This window comes from Coturnix japonica, chromosome 3 (assembly GCF_054131305.1).
Source record: "Coturnix japonica strain WE chromosome 3, WE-NBRP24, whole genome shotgun sequence".
NCBI lineage: Eukaryota > Metazoa > Chordata > Aves > Galliformes > Phasianidae > Coturnix > Coturnix japonica.
This window is the reverse complement of record NC_140665.1, coordinates 84,669,120-84,689,757: the sequence shown is the minus strand read 5'-3', so window position 1 is coordinate 84,689,757 and position 20,638 is coordinate 84,669,120. Positions and strand designations below refer to the sequence as shown.

At 38.0% G+C, this 20,638-nt stretch overlaps 1 protein-coding gene across 5 annotated transcripts in view; it reads right to left on the bottom strand.

Annotated features, from left to right (window-relative positions):
- The window catches only part of CSMD1 (CUB and Sushi multiple domains 1), an 883,639-nt gene that overhangs the window by 693,923 nt on the left and 169,078 nt on the right, over window positions 1-20,638 (bottom strand). The gene's annotated exons all lie outside the window — the stretch shown is intronic.

Below are 20,638 nucleotides of genomic sequence, written 5' to 3'. Positions count from 1 at the left end.
CCAAAGATGTTAAGAACACCGGTGCTAGTTGTTGACTTAGGTCACCTATATAAACAGTGCTGTACGATACCAATTATCCCAGGATTACCCAAATCACCCTGTACCAGAGAGCAGACAAGCTCTGCCCAATTAGCAATCACCTGAATGTGAGCAATAGCTCTTTTACCATGCGTACGACTTACTGGCCCCTTTGTAGGCACTCCCTAGGGAGTCCTAACCCAGCCGGCAACCTAACCTAACCCGTGAGCTCACGTCCCTTGGGGGGGAGCACGCCGACTCCACTGTGCCCTGCGTAGGACGTCTCCTCACGACTTACGGGTCCCCCATTTCACATACCTGGTCCGCAGATAGATGGTTCTTGTCTGCTCCTGCAGTGATCAGATGAGGGAGGGGAGTCCTTCCGAGAAATCTCGGGGCGCGCCAAAGGCGTCCCCCTTCTCAGCTGGTCCTGCAGCCGAACAGAGAGGGTCCCATCTGGGGTGCCAAATTGACTTGCGGAATCAAACTCTATAATCCAGAGATGGGTTATAAAGCAGGTATGTTTATTCCAGCGTTGCGCAGCGCCGGGTGCAAGGGGGATAGCTCCTCCAAACTTGCACACCGTAAAGAGAAAAGTGTGTTACAGATATAGGTTAAGCTAATACATAATCAATAGTCTCCTCCTCAGTTTGATTACATATTCATTACATTCCCTATGGCCCCGTTCCCTGCGACCCCATTCCCTCATTCCCCCTGACACCATTCCCCGTGACCCTTGCCGATGTTTTGGGGTGAAATTCTTCTTCTGTTTTCTTCTTGGTGTTATCTGCTGTTATTGTTCTCCCATGTCGGCATCATCTTGCCCGGGGGGGGGGGGGGGATCTAATCCTTCTTGTCAGAGGTCTCCGGACAGTTTCTTCTTATCTTTATTGCCCTCTTCTCTGGCTTTATTTTGACTAAGTGTCTGTAATTCCCCCTTTCCCTGCACTTTTAAATGTACAGTTACCCTTTGTCTTGGTTTCTGTGAAGTTCCCCTTTCCCTTTCTATAGCAAAATGTTACCTTACCACCATTTTGAGGCTTTGCTCACTCTTCACTGGAGCAGGTCCAAAGAAGGGCAACAAGGCTTGTGAAGGGCTTGAAGAATATGCTTTTAAGAGGAGAGGCTGAGGGAACTGGGGCTGTTTAGTCTGAGGAAAAGGAGGCAGAGGGGAGAGCTTATTGCTCTCTTCTAATATCTGCAAGGTGCTTACAGTGAGAGCGGGGTTGGTCTCTTCTCACTGTTGACAGAATGAGGGGAAATGGTCTCAAGTTGTGTCAGGGTGAGTTTAGGTTGGATATCAATAAACATTTCTTTACAGAAAGGGTTGTTAAGCACTACAATAGGCTCCCCAGGGAGGTGGTTGTCTCATCGCCCCTGGATGTGTTTAAAATCCATTTGGATGTGGTGCTCAGGGACATGAGTTAGCAGAGGGTTGTTAGTTAGAGTAGTATGGGTAGGTTGTTGTTGAACTCAATGATTTTTGAGGTCTTTTCCAACCTGAGTGATTCTATGATACTATGAAGGAAGAATTCTATGAAAAATAATCTCAACAGTGCAAACTGTATTATCTTATAGAATCACAGAATCACCAAGGTTAGAAAACATCTGCAAGATCATCCAGTCCAGCCATCCACCCATTATCAATATTTCCCACTAAACCATGTTCCTCAGTACAACATCTAAACGTTTCTTCAACATCTGCAGAGGGACTGTAACTTCAACACATCCTAGACCCCATCCCAGCTTCTTTGCCCTTCTCTGAACACTCTCCAAGGCCATTATAGAAGTTTTATATACCTAAAATGTAGTGAGCATTACAAAATATGGATGTGCAAAACATGATTTTCAGTGAATTTTTGATGTTAACTTTACAAACACATCTAAGAAAAAAATAAACAACCTATGACACCTTTTAGTTTTTAACATTACCAGAGTGGGAGTGATACAACAGACACAAACTCCCTGGTGATTATGAAGTACAGGTACTTGCGATTTACAGGGTTGGAGCTCAAGTGTATTCTAATAATCTTAACAAAACAGAACATAGTACCATGTATTTCTTATATTGCAGATTGGTTGCATACTATTAAAAGATAACTGAGGAGCCATAGGTTGGAAAGGAGGGTAACGAGCCTGAGACATGATGTCAGTAGCTTCCATAGACACAGCAGTAGTTAAAATACAGCAGCTAAACACTGTCTTGCAGTATCAATAGCAAACAAAACTGCATGAAAAATTATAGGTGTGATTCAGCATTGTTCTGAATCTTTTGGCTTTATCTACACTGATTAAATATGCGCCAAAACACTGCCATTCTGATTTGGTGCCCTCAGTTGGTACGGTAGTACATTACTAGAAAGATTTGCATATCTTTATATGCACCCATAAGATCAAGTTTTATTTCCCCCAGACTAAATATTTTTCAGGGTTTTTTTTGTTTTTTTTTTTTTGTTTTGTGTTTTTTTTTACTGTATATATCTCAATAATTTAGATTCATAAACAATGGCACATAAAATTGTGAACTCAAAGTGCCATTTGTGTTTGCTTTAAACTGCTGCTAATTAGGATAATACTAAAGACTGTTATCTATTTGTGTATCTATACGTATCTTCATGATACCCTATTTCTAATTACTAATTAAACAGCACATGCACATGATTGAGTTAGGTTGCAGAAAGAAAATGCATTCAATACAAATATATTAAGAAACTGAAATGACATTACAAATTGGAACTGTAAAAGACACAAGACTGTACGTTATTATCTACTTAGAGAAATAAATTCTTCTAACTGTGCAACACTTAATGAGATACTGCACTTTTTAAAGATTGTTTGCTCATACTATATAATTGTTTCTTGCAGAAGTAAGATGGATGCTATTTTCAAATACCAAATTGAAAAACCACCCAAACATTCAGCTATTTATGCAAGGTCAAGAACATGAAATTGCAGAAACTGCATTTATGTTCCTTTGGGAATTTTCATCTGTTTTCTGCCCTCACCTACTGCATCTACATGATAACACATAACATTAGAAGAGACTAGTTCCAAACTGGCTTGCTCAAAGCAATTTTTAATCCTTGATTAAGTCTCATTTGATGCATATTTGAAATAAGTATAGGAGATCTACTTTCTGCAGTAATATTACAAGCAATATGCTGTTATGTTCATCTTAGATTAAATACTATACAACAGAAAAAGCTGTCAGCATTGCTGACATCCTCAGGAGCCTCTATGATTGATGAGAAGCAGACAGCCAGTATAAGCACATCAAGAAGATGCTATTCACACTGGCACTGCAAAGGTTGGTTCTGCCAGGATCAGTGTCAGGTCAGTGCTGCAGAATGGCCCTTGGACCTGCAAGCGGTTCTGATGGTCACTGCTTCCACAAAATGACACAGAGACAGGTTTCTCTAGGACACATTCTATTTACTACCCATTGGATACAGATAAACTTATGGTCCTTTCTCCATAAGTATGTCAATTTCAGTAATTTTCTAGGCAAGATACAACAAAACAGATCACTGTTACTCTAGACCTGACATAAAAGCCTTGATAATTTTGATAATCAGGGTATATAATTTTAATTTAAATAGCTGAGACATGGGGGGGGTTGAATGGGATGATTTTGAGATCGTAGCCTCTTAGAACAGTAACACAGTCTCCATGACTAGAACTGTTCAGAAATGCAACCCACACTTCCGCTGAAGTCAATGACAAGGTGAAACTACTGGCATGGTTCAAGAGAAGTAAAGAAGACATGCCTTTGGGAGGCTGTGCATGGCCATCAGTATGTTCAGGGTAAGATTGCAAAACATTAGCTTTCATTCACGTTGCATCACACTGCATTATGTCATGCTGTCTTACATCTCATCTGACAGACACAATTCTGTTACAAACATAACAAAACAGAGAAAACAGAAAATGTTTAAGAAAAATGTTCACTCTAGTTGAGGCGACTAATCCATTAGCAACTACCATAAAACAAGCTTAAAGTAGTTTTAAATGTCTGACACAATTAAAAAGAAAAAGACAAAAAAAAAAAAAAAAAAAAAAAAAAAAAGGAGAAGAAAACTTGCCAGTGTTGCACTTTTTATACGGCCAACTATAAATTATTAATTCAACCCACATCATACTGGTTATTAGATTACAGCTGCACAATTTACTGTTGAAATTCAGAAAGTGCTCACCTCTAGCATGCCCCTAGCACACCTGTCTCTCAGCTTACCATGCTATTTAGAACTTTCCTTACTCTAGGGAAATGTAATCACACATATATAAAAACACTGAACATATGGCTCTTGTGGCAGAAACTGTAAAATTGAATTTTCCACACTTGTTTGCTGGACAGACAGCCAAATGCTGTTTCATGCTTCAGCTAAAATGCAGTAACTATAACATCCTCTCTGTGTCATTGTAGCCTGTACTTGAAAAGGCTGTATAATTTACAGTAGGCTTGTGAGCTGGAGTCATTCAGCCCATACAAACAATGTTCTTACAATGTCACAGGAAAGAACGAAGAATTAGCATGGCATAAACACATGGCATTCTACATTTTATAACAACAATTTGATGATGATAGTCACATTCATTATAAATAAAATGATTAAAAAGTTAAGCAGTTATCATTTGTGATTCTTGCCTTTTAATATAATAGGTATTTTTCCATATTTGCACTTACAAAGTGTTGATTCTTTAGGCTATTAAAATACCTAGAGCCAGTAAAGAGAATATCAAAGGGCACATATCAAAGAATATCCACATTACACTCACAGCACATGGAGAGCGAGACATCCTGCCACTTCCCAAATCTTCTTGAGGTCTTCAAGAAAACGTTATATACAAAACAGGTTTATTAAATATATTTATTACAGAGTTGCCCTCCTCAAGCCAAATGTCTTTGTGTCGTGCTCTGTGAATTTACAGTTGATGTAAGCTGACATGTTTTCATTAGCTACATCACATCAGATGATGAGATGATCAGCCACAACACTAGTTGAGTTCCCAACACAAACTGATCTTGCTGCCCATCATTTTTCTTACCCTCCTTCATTCCTTCCATTTTTCCCTTTCTTTCCTCTGCCTTCTCTCATTCCTTCCTTTCTTTAGTTTTCAAGTACTTATTTGCAACGGCATTTTATGATTTACTCACAAATTTGATCTTTTAATGAAGCTGTATTAATTGCCTTGATATTTCTGCGTCTCGAAGGCAAAATACTGCATATGCAATTAGTAATCAAAGAAAGTGCAAGGAAAAGGTCTAGCTGCCTACTGTACTTGTTAAGGTTTTTTCTAGATCTTCTGGTTGTTCAGTTGCATGATGAATGCTACAAACACTGAATTTCAGCTGCCATTTCACTTGCTTTGCTATACAGAAAAAAAAAAAAAAACAAACAACTGCATAACAGGGTTGCAGAAAGAAGTACTGAGAAATCCCAGGTAACAATGGTACAGGATCACTATGTCAAAGCAACATCCAAATTTACATGCAAAGCAATGGACTCTAGGTCACCTATTAGGAATCAGGTGAACTATTATAGTTGCTGCAGTGTTCATGAAGTTCTAAAATCCAGAAAAGTGAACAGAGTGTTTAAAATCATTACAGTTGAATAAAACAAACAGGAAGCGCCATTACATTACTACACTGGTAGTAGTACATTAGTAGTGATAGTAGTTACTGAATGTCCTGAGCAATGCATTTACAATAAACAGCACATCCAAACTTGCCATGAAGCATTCATACCATGGGGGCTTTGACAGAGAAAATATCTGGATAAGTTATATTTATCACCACCATTAGGCTATACTAAGCAGCAATTTATTACCAGTGAATCCTATCTGTAGGGTTAAAAAAAATAATAATAATAAAATTAATTTTAAAAACCCACAAAATTTGTGTTTCTAAGGTTCTAGGAAGTCTCTGCTTTTCATGGATACTGTTCACTAAACACCTATCATTTTTCAGGAGCACAGCAATTTCACAGAATCAGAGAACCACAGAATCATAGAATGGCCTGGGTTAAAAAAGACCACAACGATTATCTGTTTTCAACCCCCCTGCTATGTGTAGGGTCACCAACAACCAGACCAGGCTGCCCAGAGCCACATCCAGCCTGGCCGTGAATGCCTCCAGGGATGGGGCATCCGCAACCTCTCTGGGCAACCCATTCCAGTGTGCCACCACCCTCTGTGTGAAAAACTTCCTCCAAATATCTAACCTAAACCTCCCCTGTCAAACAGTAGTGCTGACTGTCCTAATAGTGCATATTTGATACACATGCAGACAACAAGAATTCACTCACTGAACTAGCTGAACTTGCAGTAAGTATGTTGCAGAACGCTGCAAAAGAAGATTCGTAAAATAACCGTGATTTACAGTAATTGTTCTGTTTTTTTTGTTTTTGTTTTTGTTTTGTGTGTGTGTGTGTGTGTGTGTGTGTGTCCAGAAAAACAAAAAGCCGTAATGCTCAGGGTACAGAACACACATTTTTTTCCTAAAGTACTGAAGCTTAACTCTTTGTCAATTAAGACACAGCAACTTACAAAATAATTGGATAATAGCCAACTGCACAGCAGGATAAAGTGTCTGAAACCTTGAAATGATGAGCTACCATGGTGGGAAGATATTCCTCGAAGCAAAACTAAGAGTAGATTGCTGTTTTCAAACATAATCTGCTCTAATGCATTTACCTTTCAGAAAGTGTAATGACTGAAAGGGTTGACAAAATCCTTCAACAAAACACAGATTTTCCTCACGCCGTATGTGTACAGAACCACAAAACTAAGCTATGCTCAACGCACAGACATTTTCCCCTTATAAATGTATTTGCACAGAAGGAAATGAGAGTAGATGCATCTTTCAAGCATTTCCCAATTGTGACGTATCTGTGCAATGAAAAATCTGACTGAATCAGATCTCAGTGACGTATTTACATAAGGTTGTTAATATATGTAATAACTAACAACCAATATAGGAAACCGAACACCTACAAGTTCTAGATTGAAGCACTTAGAACTACAGTGGGAAAGACTGAGGCAATGAAAGGCATAAGATATGTGAGAGCTTTTTGGCTTTTGCTTTCAATAAACTTGGGAAAACAAACAAACAAACAAACAAATCCAAGCCCAAGGCTGTTAAAAATGCAAACACAAGTACATGAAAACACAAACTGAAACAGTATCTCTTTATTTATGCACTTTAATGTGGTCTTTCAGAAGGTGATTAGATAAACACCATTTAAACATTCATACCCAATCTCCACCCATTCACAAACCACTCCTTTTTCTTCACACCATTCTCACAATGTTCTTAAAGTTCCTTCCTTAAAGACTGTAATAGTTCTTCTTTGCACCCATGAGCAGCATAAAAAAACAGCAGATTAGAATTAAATTCCATTATTTTTACCTCAGTAATAGCGACTTTACCACTTCAGGTCCTCCAAGCTGTAATCCTTACCATGATAAAATTTCAGACAAGTAGACTCAATACACATTCGCATTCTTTTAGAGAGGGAGGAAAATTTCCACACAAAGATGAATCTGCCTGGAATTAAGCACTCAGAAAATACTATGAGAAAGGACTGAACTATGTCTACCCCTATCTAGAATTCAAGCGCATGTCGCAGAGAAGCATTTCAGGTATAGCCAACTCAACTGAAATCTAAGCAGAGCTTGCATGTTTTTAAAATACTAAAATAAGGGGGGAAAATGCAGTATTTTATCTAATTTCACAACTGTCTAGACAGAAAAAAACAATGCTCAAATATATATCATTAAGGAGTAAATTTTATTCTCTTTTTTTCTCCTTGTGCACTTATCATCCATAATTTAGTTATTCTAAAATATGTCAAGTTTTTGCTCTTAATTATTTTTAATTATTATTTTATTTTTCTTTGTTTGATATAGAAGAAGATAATGTGCAATTATCCAGTACCGGATAGTATAAGAAGTCACCTCTGAAATGGAGCATCCAAGTTTTATTTCAGGAAATTTGAATTCTTCCATCGACAGTATTTTCTATCATGTATAATTTAACCTGCAAGTATCAGTTTGTCATCTGTATCAGCCTAAAGACATTCTTTAAAAATTACTTCAATCTACCTCAAGTTGAAAATTTTACACCTCACAGACCTATTGCCCACATTCTGCAACGTTATTTAAAGCCTTCCTGAATGTACAAATACATTCTATATATATTTTTTCCTATTATATCTTTGCAAAACATTCTTCTTAATTTACATACATCATTTTGCAGCACAGACTCAATTCGTTAGAACAGCTTACTAGAAAGCTCAGAGGCCACACATTCCTCCTGAATTTAAGAACACCGTGGATGGGATTCCTCTCACTTAACTTTAAGCACCCAAAGTTACTCATGTAATCTAAACTAGTAATCAAGCCTCCCATTTCAGAGATGGTTGAATATTTCAGTAGTGTGACTCACTTCATTTCAGCTTAGATATAAAATTTACTAAGATACGAATCACTTAGAAACAGCTTTCTCAATTTTATACCTAGCAAGCTAAGATTAAACTATATATTTAACTCTTAAACAGCTAATGTAAGGGAAATAGAGATATAACTTTCCAAATTAGCAATACATTTAACTGTGCATCAAATGTAGAAAACACAAGTAACTCCACTGCCTTCTCCAGATCTCACACATTTAATTTAGGCATGAGATTGATAAAATTGCTACTGATAAACATTTTAGCACTTGTTTGAAGCTGTTTAAAATTGATTCAAGGAATTCATTTGATCTAAAATAAGCCTACTTTCTATAATTCATATTCTTATTGTAAATTATGAAGATTTTGGCAAAATAAATTAATACCAGAAGATTATGCATTATTTTCCCAAATCCTGGGAACCAAAACGCTGCCTAGGTACATTACAACTGAAAGGAGAATCCTCCCAAGTCTTTAAATGCAGGAAAGCCAGTATTAATAGGATTTTGTTTAAGAGAAAATAAATATTTTTAATTTGGAATGCTATATTGTCTTCTTCTAGAAGACACAACAGAAAACAACATTTTTGAGAACTTCCTACAGGAATACATTCACAAATATTCTTTAATGTTGAGAAGAAGGAAGGAAATGATCATTTGATCATTCATCAGTTCTCACAAACTGTGATAAAATATACTAATCCTTACTCCTCAATGACACCTCACTATTACTAGTTTGAAAACTCTTCCATCCCTCAGAAAAAATCAGTCAAAATCCCTTCTCAGTTTTAAAGATATTAAGGAATATACATAAGATACCAAATACTGCTGCCCGCCCTTAGCGATTAAATGGTGCAGATGAGCTGTTGTGCTTGAAAAGCTCTTTGTTTCTTGCTATCCAAATTTCATAAACAGAGAGGACACCATTTGACAACTGTTACACACTGTGGAAAGTAAGAGATGATAGTGAAGTAGTGAAGTATTACATAGCACTCTTCACAGCAGATAAGAGCTATGGCTTTGCAGACTAAGTTAGCGTCCACATAATGAAAATTGTGGTGTCACGGGCTAAATTTTTACATAAGAATTACCATGCGTGTAAATTTCTTATATGGAAAGCAGCAGCGCAGGGTTTTCTTATCTACAGGAATGGGGACTTCTCTGTCTCACTGCCAGCAGATAATTCCTTTCTTCTACTGATAACCAAATGCTGCAGATGTTATCATGAGCGAACTCATGGGAGTGATTCACTTAAGCACAGGGCTATTCTTACTCCACATTAAATGCAGGAATACAATAAAAAAAGTCATAGACTTGCAGAAAATCATTTGAGTGGGACCATTATTGCACTTGTTAGTGGGCTTGCACAGTAAGAGAAAAAGAACTAAAGTCCCCTTTCACTCCACAGAATTCCAGTAGGATCCATTATAGAAAAGACTGTCTCATTCCACAAGTTTCAAGACCTTATTTTTCAATATCCTAAATAAAATATATTTCTACAGCATATATGGCTTACTGTAATGCAAGCTACGAAACTGTGATCAGATACACAGAAATTCACTGTTGGACTATAAACAGTGTAAACAGAAAAGAAAACACAAACACCCCCGCAAACTGAACGTCTGGATCAAGAACAAGTAAGGATGGGAGAATCCAAAACCTCAAATCAACCCCAGAACTTGCAAAAGGAAGTGGGGTACTGGTAGACCTCCGGGCTTAACGTTTCTGAAACTATATTATTTCTTTTATATCTGAACCAAACCATGTTACCTTTATTCAGCAAATACTTCCATACTCATTATAGCCAGAACATTTTTCTGGGAGATTACAGGGTGCTTTTTATTTACTGCAGAGGCTACTATTAACTCTACAGTCTTTATTATCACTTCTTGCTTGCTGAGCATATCTTTTCTCATCAGCCACACTACGCAGCTAGGTAAAATACTCAAAATCAAACACTCATTGACCTTTTATCAAGAACAAAATCTATAAGTTGGATACGAACAAAGTATTAACAAAAACAGTCTTATGAATTGTTTGTTATGTCATATATATACACCCTTGGGTCCTTCCTAAAATATTACTGTCTTCCTCTCTTGACACTCAGAATTTCCCCCCTCTCTCATAAACACATATATTTGTATTCTTTTCTCAAGGACATGAGTATGTCAAAGCTCACAAGTCAGATGAGATTTCTGCTGTAAGGAGAGCTATTCTTGAAGGCAGAAGTATCACCTATTTTATAATTAGTTACAGCTGGGAAGAACACACAAGCTTTGGACTCAAGTACTCCTTAAATGTAAGAGAAATCAAATTTATTAAACACACACACACACACATATATATATACACACATATATGGAGCTAAATACAGGTTGGAAACAATTGTTCTTCTCAGATGCAGAAGCGAACCTCCTCAACCACCTCCTCCATATGCTGTCTGCAGATAATTCTGTCTCATCAATCCAATTAAAAGGTGGCATTCTCCAGCCAGCTACACTAGGTCACAGGACAAATGAAATTCCAGCTACGGACCCTCGGTCACGAACAAAAGAAAGAGCAAAAGCTCTTACAGCGTGGCTATCAGAAGGATTGTATTGCACAAAACATGAAGTTGTTATAAGTACATTTAACTGAAAATACAACTTAGAGAACTAGGAGAAAAGAAATTAGAATTTATGAAGCAGGCAGAAAACTCTTAGGATCCCTAGTAGAATGTAAGGAGGACTGGTAAGGGAACAGGAAAAAAAAGAGGAGTTGTAAAGAGGACACAAAAATGACTCTAGAACAACTGTTGATTTGATTCTCTGAGAATTATGAATTTGGAGTTCCACAAATTTGAAATTAATTAGTAGATTTCACTCAAATTCAAGCGCCGAGAGGTTCGAGATGGCTCTTTCGTAAAATAATAATAGCTTCACACTTCTAAATCTGCATATCCACCCTTCTGCTTCTTATCACTATAAATTCCTTTTACTTGCTGTAATCGTCAAGTTCACATATATTTGCTTTATTCTATATATTTCTAATACTTTACTGGGTTCAAAAATCTTCTCTGGCAACTGAAGTCAGATCCCATATGGAACGGCATGAACTACTTTAATCTAAAGCTTCTATTTGAAACTTTTCCAAAATACATACATAAATAAGTCTGCAGCGTGTCAGATGAGAATGGAGACATCTTTTTGAAGAGCAGCACAGTTGGAATCATTTCAAGTCATCAAAAAAAAAAAAAAAAAAAAAAAAAAAAAAGCCATTCTAAAGATGAGGCACAGATGAGGCACTAACTCTCATTTATAGATAAGTTTTTACTCAAAAAATCTGATAAAAATGACAGACAGTAAGTACAAGGGATGCTCTGGAAGTAATGCCTCCCACTTTCTTATGTTGGCCCATAACATCAGAGATAGATGTCAGTGGTATGGCAGTAAAGACTGAAACTTCCCACAGTACACCATTTGTTCAGCTTATGAAGTACTAAAATTGCTTCTGACATGCTCTTCGCCATGCCAGGCAAAGCATTTGCAAACTGACCAATGGTAACATAGAAAGAAGAATAAAACTTCAACCAGCTGACAAACAAGCACTTTGGCTATACAACTCTCCTTCAAAAGAAGCAGCCTACATCCAAGAGAGACTCTTCCTTTGGCAGCAGGCCTTCAAATCAGCCCAGAGCAGCACCACCCTGGGCCCATTCCTTCTGGTCACATGGGATGCACAGGTGCAAACAGTTTCCCTGTCCTCCCTGAGCCAGCCACATCCCTTCAGCAAGTCCTCAATCACCCAAGAAAGATAGAGAACATCATCCAGTAATAAAGATGGAACTGCTTTCACCTTTCCAAAGATCAGGGCTAGAGAAACACCCCAAAGGAGGTGAACTCAGAGTAGTGAGTAACTTCCCTTGCAGTTGCCAGCCCTTAAAGGAGATTAGGGAGGGGTGCACACAGGGTCACACAAGTGAATGACGTGCCCCTGTGCTTCTAGGGCTAGTCATTCCCCTTCACCAGGTGCTCAATCATGCATCCATGCAGTCCTAAACCAACATACTGAACTCTGTTACATATTTCCAAAAGTATGGAAAAAGACACACAAATTGGAGTGTGAAAATACATTTATTTATATGAAAACAATATTGTGATCATAGGGGTGGAGAGTTTAACTGAGCTGTATGAATATAGGCATCAAAGAAAATATTTCTACTCCAAAACTCAGCTTTTAGTACAATGATTACAGTAGATACCACACGCCATGAATTAAAAACTGAGAATTTATGTTGTTAAGCTCTGCAAAGCACTGTTTCCTCTCTTAGCAAAATAAAATGAAACAGTATAAAATTTGCAGGTCTGAATTTTCTCCAGAGCTACCTGGACAATTTGGATAAGCCAATCTGTATTTTGGAAGACCATATGTCCATAAAATTATTATACTAAGCAATGGACCTAGATGTTACAGGATACATGCAAGTGTCAATGTAATGACCAGATGTTAACACACATTGTAGATACTTGTAAAAAACAACCAAGCTTTTAATACTGGAGAGAATCTAATTCTTTTCCTAGCACTTCCTGCCCAGCAAACACTGACTTTATTCCCTTTTAACCGGAGCTCTCTTCTTCAAAAGTTATGATTAAGAAGTGATTTCTTTGCTTTGTTCATACTCTTCAGATTGCTTTCACATCCACCTCCTATCCCAATTGCTTGGGATTGGAAGAGTAACCCCATTCTTGACCCAGTGGAACTTGTGTAAAGGATATTGGGCTCTACTGGAAAGCTCAACATATTCTGAAAACAAACCAACAAAACATGCACTGGGGTACTGAGGTTACTTTTCTGCCACAAATGGGGCTGCTAGTCTTGCTCAGAAACACTAAGAATAAAAATTCAACAACAACAAAAAACACACCATGGATTTTAAAGCTAACATTCACTAGCCTATTTAGTCAGGCTAATTTTTTTGACTAAGAAACAGTACTGAAGGCATGGTAATTTGAATAGCTGCCCAATTGGCAGCTCCTACCATTCTAGCAAATCCAGTTTCAAGCACTGAGTTTCTCCCCTACACTCTTATTTCAACCTGAACTGGTTAAGCTGATTCAGCCAACACCTGAGATATGCATTTCTCAAGACTTCGCTGAGGAATGCCACTACTATAACCTCAGCCTAGATACAGCCAGCTCCGTTTTACTGTTTGGTTTGTTGTTGTTGTTTTTTACAAACAAGAACAAATTTTAGCAAACCCCCACAATCCAAACAAAAAACACCCAACCCACAACCCGTTACTGAAAAAGGAAAAACAGGAATGGTACTGACAGAGGCTATGGAAGGGTTAATTTTTTGACAGAGAATCAAGGAGAGACTATGAAACAAAAGTATTTGACCTTTCGAATTGTTGCAAGGTAGGCATTCCAGGAAAAGAATCGCTCTCCCTTGCTTCCTTTCCATACTGCTTCCCTGGCAGGCCACCCTCAGGTATCCTCAGTCCGACTAGTACAACAGTTCTGACAAAGAAGATGTCTGCAGCAATCATAATCAACAGAAAGCCAGCTTTTTATACCAGGGCTACGCTTCGCTGTAGCTGAAATGAAAAATGTCTGCTATAGCAATCTATAAACTGCTAGGAACCACTGAGGTCCAAAAATAGATCCAATGAAGCAAACTAATGTAAAATCTACCAAGTTGAATTAGAGAACTGCTTTTAAAAAACCCTAACTATAATGCCCACAAGGTTGAAGGTGATTAAATTTTCATTGCCTCTCTTCACCTGGCACCAAAATGTTTATTAGCTTACTCCCTTAAGAACAGCTACCTTTACTGAAGACAGCATCCCAAGCTCTGGCTTTCTGAAATTTACTAACTAAACAACACTGTTGGACCAGATTTGCCTACTCAGAACATGCCTCCCACACACTGATAGCACTGAGATCAGCACAAAGCACACTAATCACAGTCACTTAAATCTCAGTGCCTTTGGGCATATGCATAATAACCTATTGGTTACAACACTCAGACTATGTAGGAGGCCTGGGTCCTATTCTTGCCTCCACTTGACAGGATTTAAATTCAGGTTTTTCATTCTGCAGCCACCATCCTCTCAAACGGCTATTCCAGTCTTGCTGAAAAAGGAAGACAGCTCACCCACTTCAGCCCATGGAGCCAGAAATCCAAGCAAGCCAGAGAGAACCACTGGAAACTCATCTCAAACATTCCCCTAACTATAGAGAAGCTCAGATTTGATTTTTCATTTTTGGGAATGTTTCATGTTTAGATGCTTCAGTGAATACTGAGTAAAAATCAAAATGAATAACAACATTTAAATGGAATGACAGAGACTGATGCATAAAACCTGCCCCACCATTAAATTCTTCACCACAGTTTTTAATCTGCAGATGAATAAAATCCTTGGAATAAAAGAATAATCTTACGGGCCTATATACAGGTATACAACTTTTCATCTACTTCATTTTCATCTACAACTTTTACATCTACTTTTCATTACTTCTCCTTCTATAGTGAACTGAAACTTACAGTATCCTTGACCGAGAGTCCAGTAACAAGCCAGAAATAAGAATCAGTTTTTTACAGACAATGTAAATTCTAATCATTTGAATGGCTATTAAAGTTTTATGGTTTTTGATTTTTCAATTATTTTTTTGCTTCATAAGCTACCTCAGGTGAATTTTTATATATACATGAACATGAGGATCAGGAAAAGAATAGGAATGGGGAAAATGCTGTAATTAGCAAAAAGTCCCATTTTTTTTTTCATTTTCATTATAAAGAGAACAGTAGGAAAAATCATCATTTCATGCAGTTCATAAATGCATTTAATGAGCTCCACCACAGATCTTGTGACTAATATGTTAAGTATCTTTCAGGTGACCTTGATTTAACTGTATAATTCACTATTATTCATAAGTTACCATAAACCAATATTCTTGATGAGTCAGAAATATCCTATAATAAATTCTAGGGTAAAATGTGGATCTGTAAATATTGAATCACTATTTATATGCAGGCTTATTCCAGATCTGCAGTTTGTGAATAGTTATCTCATAAAATCTTCAACTTTTAACTCATGGATTGATGAGTCTTTTTATAGCATCTTATCAGTAGGAATATCAAGAGTTCCATAAAAGTAGGTGCTTCGCACTTCTTTAGTACATTATGCGAGTCAAAACAGAGCTGAAAATACTGTCTCTCTGCAAGTGAATAAACGCTGATTTAATGGAGACAAAGAATGAAAAAGTCCAGTTTCTGATTTCTTAAATCTTGACAGAACCATCTTCTTATTCGCATCTGACTGATTTTGGAGCTGAACACCAACATGAGCTGAGACCAACTAAACGGAGACAAGCAGACATTCCAGGTCTTTATTTTATGTCTGTCACACTTAGGTTTAAGGGAAAACTTCCAATGGAATTTGTTCAAAGTATTGTTGTTTTTTTTACCTCCTCTGTAAGGTTACATCAGGAAATGTAGCTAAAATGTAAGGAAGCATTTTGTATTCCTAGTGAGAAAGGTTATCTGTGTAGGACCTCAGACTCCCATGTGGCTGAAGCCAAATGGACAAATGAAATTTACAAATACAATACACAATGTGTGGTGTAAGACTGACCGAAGGACAAGTTTCCCTGCCAGGTGTTTCTGCTTCTTAGCTGAAGTGAATCTGAAATATTATGTTATCCATTCCATAGGATACATACTATAACACTTGAGTTTCTTGTCCAGAACTCAACATGTGTGCAAAACTGGTGAATATAGTTTTTTCTTCCAAGTATCAGAACAAGGTTGCCATGCTTCTCTCTTTCAGGTGGAAGAAACTGATAAAGCCCTCTCCAAGAAAAGATTTGATAATGTTTTTCCAGTGCATCCCGTGGAAAAATTCAAATATGAGTTCCCTAAGCGGAAAACAGCAAGTGCCGGAACCTGATGTGTTGAAGAACTTCATTCAGTACTACAGAACTGAATTAGATACAGAGATACACAATAATGACTTCTGCTTTCTTAAAGACATGGTTTCTTACCCCCTACGTACCTGAGGAGATGCTTTACTCCTTTTGAAGTAAGAGGTGGTTGATTTTATTTGAGATAACAAGATGGTTGTGTGTTTAGTGATGATTCTTTATATTTAAGACAAAATTTGTGGTATCTCTCTGAGGTAGTACCAGATGGTTATTCATCTTTATTAAACATGCACTGAGTTATTAACTGTAATAAATGTTTTCATTAATTTCCTAAGCCATTTTACCTTATGTCTTTAAATTACACAGCAATATTTATCACAAGCTGCATTTTCATGGTTTTGTCATGCAGTTATATACAGGAATCTCTAGAAAATGGAAATTTAAACTTCATATTAACAAAAAATCCCAATGAATAAGGAATTATAGATAAATGTTAGAAGGATGAGAAATAACAGAACAGGCCCAGCAGAAAGTTCCTCTGCTTTTACCCTTTCTTCTTTTATAATACTCAAGATATCATCTTGCATTTTTCATGACATCGTATCTGCAGGGAGCATTCTGCTATTAGCATGTAGCCCCTCTTACGCCAAGGCCCTGGAAATGTGCTTTTGCTGCCCTTGTCAGCCTAGTTATATCTCACTCAAAACCAGTATCCTTCAGGCAGCAAACAGATGTCGCTCAAAGCTGTTCAGCAGAGAGGAAGGCAGAGAGAAATAAGACAGAAGCTAAGAAAGAGAAGCGGGAGAGAGAAAGTCTACTTCTGTTCTCAGTATGCTTCATGGTGTCTTCTCTCTGTGCTCGTAGGGAACAGAAGATGAAGCCAAAAGCCATCAACTGTATGACAAGAACTAGCACAGGAGTTACCAGCATATCTATTAGAAGTACCCCAAACATAACATATTCCAGGACACCAGCATCAAACAGCACTGTGCTGAGTGACACATCTTATTCTGCTTCTTTTCCCTTGGCTCAGCAGTGCTACAGGAGGTGACATTTTCTGCAATGCCAGTGCAATGCTAATCATCATCCCACTGAATTCCAATTGGTTTTTAATGGAAAAAGCTGTGGGCTCTCAGTTGCTGGCACTGTAGAAACTTCATCTAGACAGGTTATAGAGAGCCAAGGAGAAAAAAGCAATGTGACCAAAATAATGTTCTAAAAGCATGATGATTGCAAGCAACACCACCCTCTCCCTGTACTAAGTTCACTTCAAAAAACTTGAAAATGCTTTGGAAAGTGAACAGTAGGTATGAATTAAAAGTGTTGTCATGTATTAAGTATCCCAGGTCATTAGCAGTTATCTTGTCTGACAAATTCAAGGTTGACATTTTCATTCCAAAAAAAAAAAAACAACAAAGTAAACAGAAATATTCGACTATTTAAAAAAAATGAATTCTGAAAGTAGGATAGAAAATTATCTTCATCTTCAGTTAGCCTAAAGATGGCTGATGAAGAAGTTCAGCCATAATCTTACTGAGGATATTTCAGATATTCTTTCAAACATCATTTTTTGGGGTGGAAAATATGAATCACAGAATCATAGAATCACAAGGTTGGAAAGGACCTACAAGGTCATCCAGTCCAACCATCCTCCCATTACCGTTGCTACCACAAGCCACTAAACCAGATCTCATAGCTCCTCATCCAGACGCCTCTTGAACACTGCCAGGGACAGCAACTCCACCACCTCCCTGGGCAGCCATTCCAGTGCCTGACCACTCTCCAAAAGAAAAATGTCCTCCTTATGTCTAATCTAAACCTCCTCTGGTACAACCTGTAGCCATTTTCACGGGTCCTGTTTGTTGCCAGGGAGAAGAGGCCAAGCCCCTCCTCATCACAGCCTCCTTTCAGGAAACTGTAGAATGCAATGAGGTCTCCTCTGAGCCTCCTCCAGACTAAACAATCCCAGCCCCTTGACCAACCTATCACCAGTTTCACTGCCCTCCTGTGGACACATTCCAGGGCCTCAATGTCTTTCTTGTAGCAAGGGGTTCAATGCCATGATATTAGTCTTAAAATCTACATTACTAGTGAGTAGAAAATACTATTAGCCCAATTTATGTCAGATAAGTCTGCCCACATCTGCTAAACACAGACCATCCACACGCAACTCAATCGTAAGGACAGGAAAGCTGTCACTACTATCTGTGGTTAGGGCAAGATTTTATGTTCAATATGGAATTAGTCTGAATCCATACAGAAATGTGTACAGACTTAAGAATCACATGGAAGGAACATAAATAATGTTATGAATCTTTTCAATGTTAGTAATGTGTCTTCTGCAGCTTTTTCTGTGTTTCCAAGTTTTTAAATAAATTCTGCTGATGCAGACTGCAGATACAGCTCCCAAGTAAACAGCTTAAGGAAAAAATGAATTCATTCTTTTATGGGGAGGTTTTGTAGCACTGCCTCGCAATTTCAGCATTAGATTCAATTTCTGAAGTCTTGATCAGGAAGTGTGAAAATAAGGAATTCCATTGTTATAGATGATGTTCTGCCATTTTTGAATAAATACACTGTAAGTCTTTCCTTTGGCTCCAGGATCCCCATCCCTCTGTCTTTTTAATGAAGACAGCTACTTAATAAAATTAGGAAAATTAACTTGTTTTTCTGTGTGGCATTTCTATGAAACATTCAAAGATTCTCTGCACTTTAAGGGTTGCTAGGGAGCTATAATATTTATAACTAGTAAGTCAGACCTATAAAGAGAATTCGGGAAAGAATTTGTCTAGAATGAAGCCTAGGGGAAAAAAAGAAAAAGCAGCAGCTGCTTTCATATTTGCAACTTCACTGGCCCTTTTTTCTTTAAAATATAAAATATCTTTATCAGGACCGTATTTTTCTTTTTCATAATTGAGCATACATTTAGGGGGGAAAAAAAGTATCTAACTCAAAGGAATTTATAAAGGAAACTGAAATATGAAACTGAGGAGGAGAGTAAGAGCACCAAGATCTCTTATTGATTACATATTTTGTGCCCTCGGGAAGAAAAACAAAACAAAAACAAAAGCCTGACTTGGGAGAGATGCTGAACTCCAGACTCCCAAGCATAAGCAGAGAGGTTCGGTGCCTGTGTATGAAAAGGACTGTGAATAGCACACTCCAGATTCCTGCAAGTTCTTCACCCCTTTTACAGCCCAGCTGAGGGAGCTCCTGGCTCAGCACGCTGGTTACTCCCTGTTGTGGATGCACATTTCCAACCCTTGTCACGTCCCTGCTTGCCAGCACTCACATCTGGGTGCCTGGCAAAGGGTGCTAACTCGGGCAGCAAGGCTTCACTCCCATACAGTCTCTCATGCCTTGGCCTTCCCTGGCACCGAAAGCCCACCATCGCATGTATTATTTATCACTGGTTTATGCTTGAACCATTACAGAACAAATGCTGTTATGAATACCTATTTTCGTGTCACAAGGAGTTTAATTCCTAGTGTTTCACTTCAGTTGCAGCTGATAGGAAGCTTCCTTCCATTTCAGCAGGGCTGTGTCAGGCAGAATGGGAATAAGGATTGGAGACAGCCAACAGCAACCATCTCAGGAGATTAATGTTGAAAGATTAACACGTTGACAAAACCCTCCTACGGTTACCAAAAAGCTGTGTATGCCACTAATGACAATTCTCGTGAATAAACACTGGTTTCAGTAATGAACCCTGTGTCTTTTTTCCTGCTCTTTTGCCTCTCTGATATGAATATTTTCAAAATAACAAGTTCTATTAAACAATTTCTTCCATCAGTCAGTGTAACAATATCTCTGTGAATGGCAACTGACTTCCAACTTGTGCTTTCTAATTCAACTGCTGCAGTTACTCAGCTTTTGGTAAGATCTATGCTGTGCATGGTTGTGTGGAGGATTTGTGAGGGGAAACTCACAGTGGAAGCAATTCAAGACACACAGTTTAAGAGGTCTCAGGTCCCAAGTTAAAGCTGATTTCTCCTTCAGGTAAATACACTTAGGTATCAAACCAGGTAGAGCCCTACTGTTCCGCATGAAGAGACTGCTATAAACTGTATTTATTCCTGATTTAACAGCTAGCAAAAGAGGCAATCTAAAAAATATACATGAAAATATACATAGATTCTCTCAAAACTATCCCCAAAATAGCCTTACTAGCTTGAAGTCATACAGCCTACCAAGGACAAGAGTCACACAGAACAGAATGCTGTAAAGGATTATGTACTGAAACACGCAGTTAATCCACTGATGACTA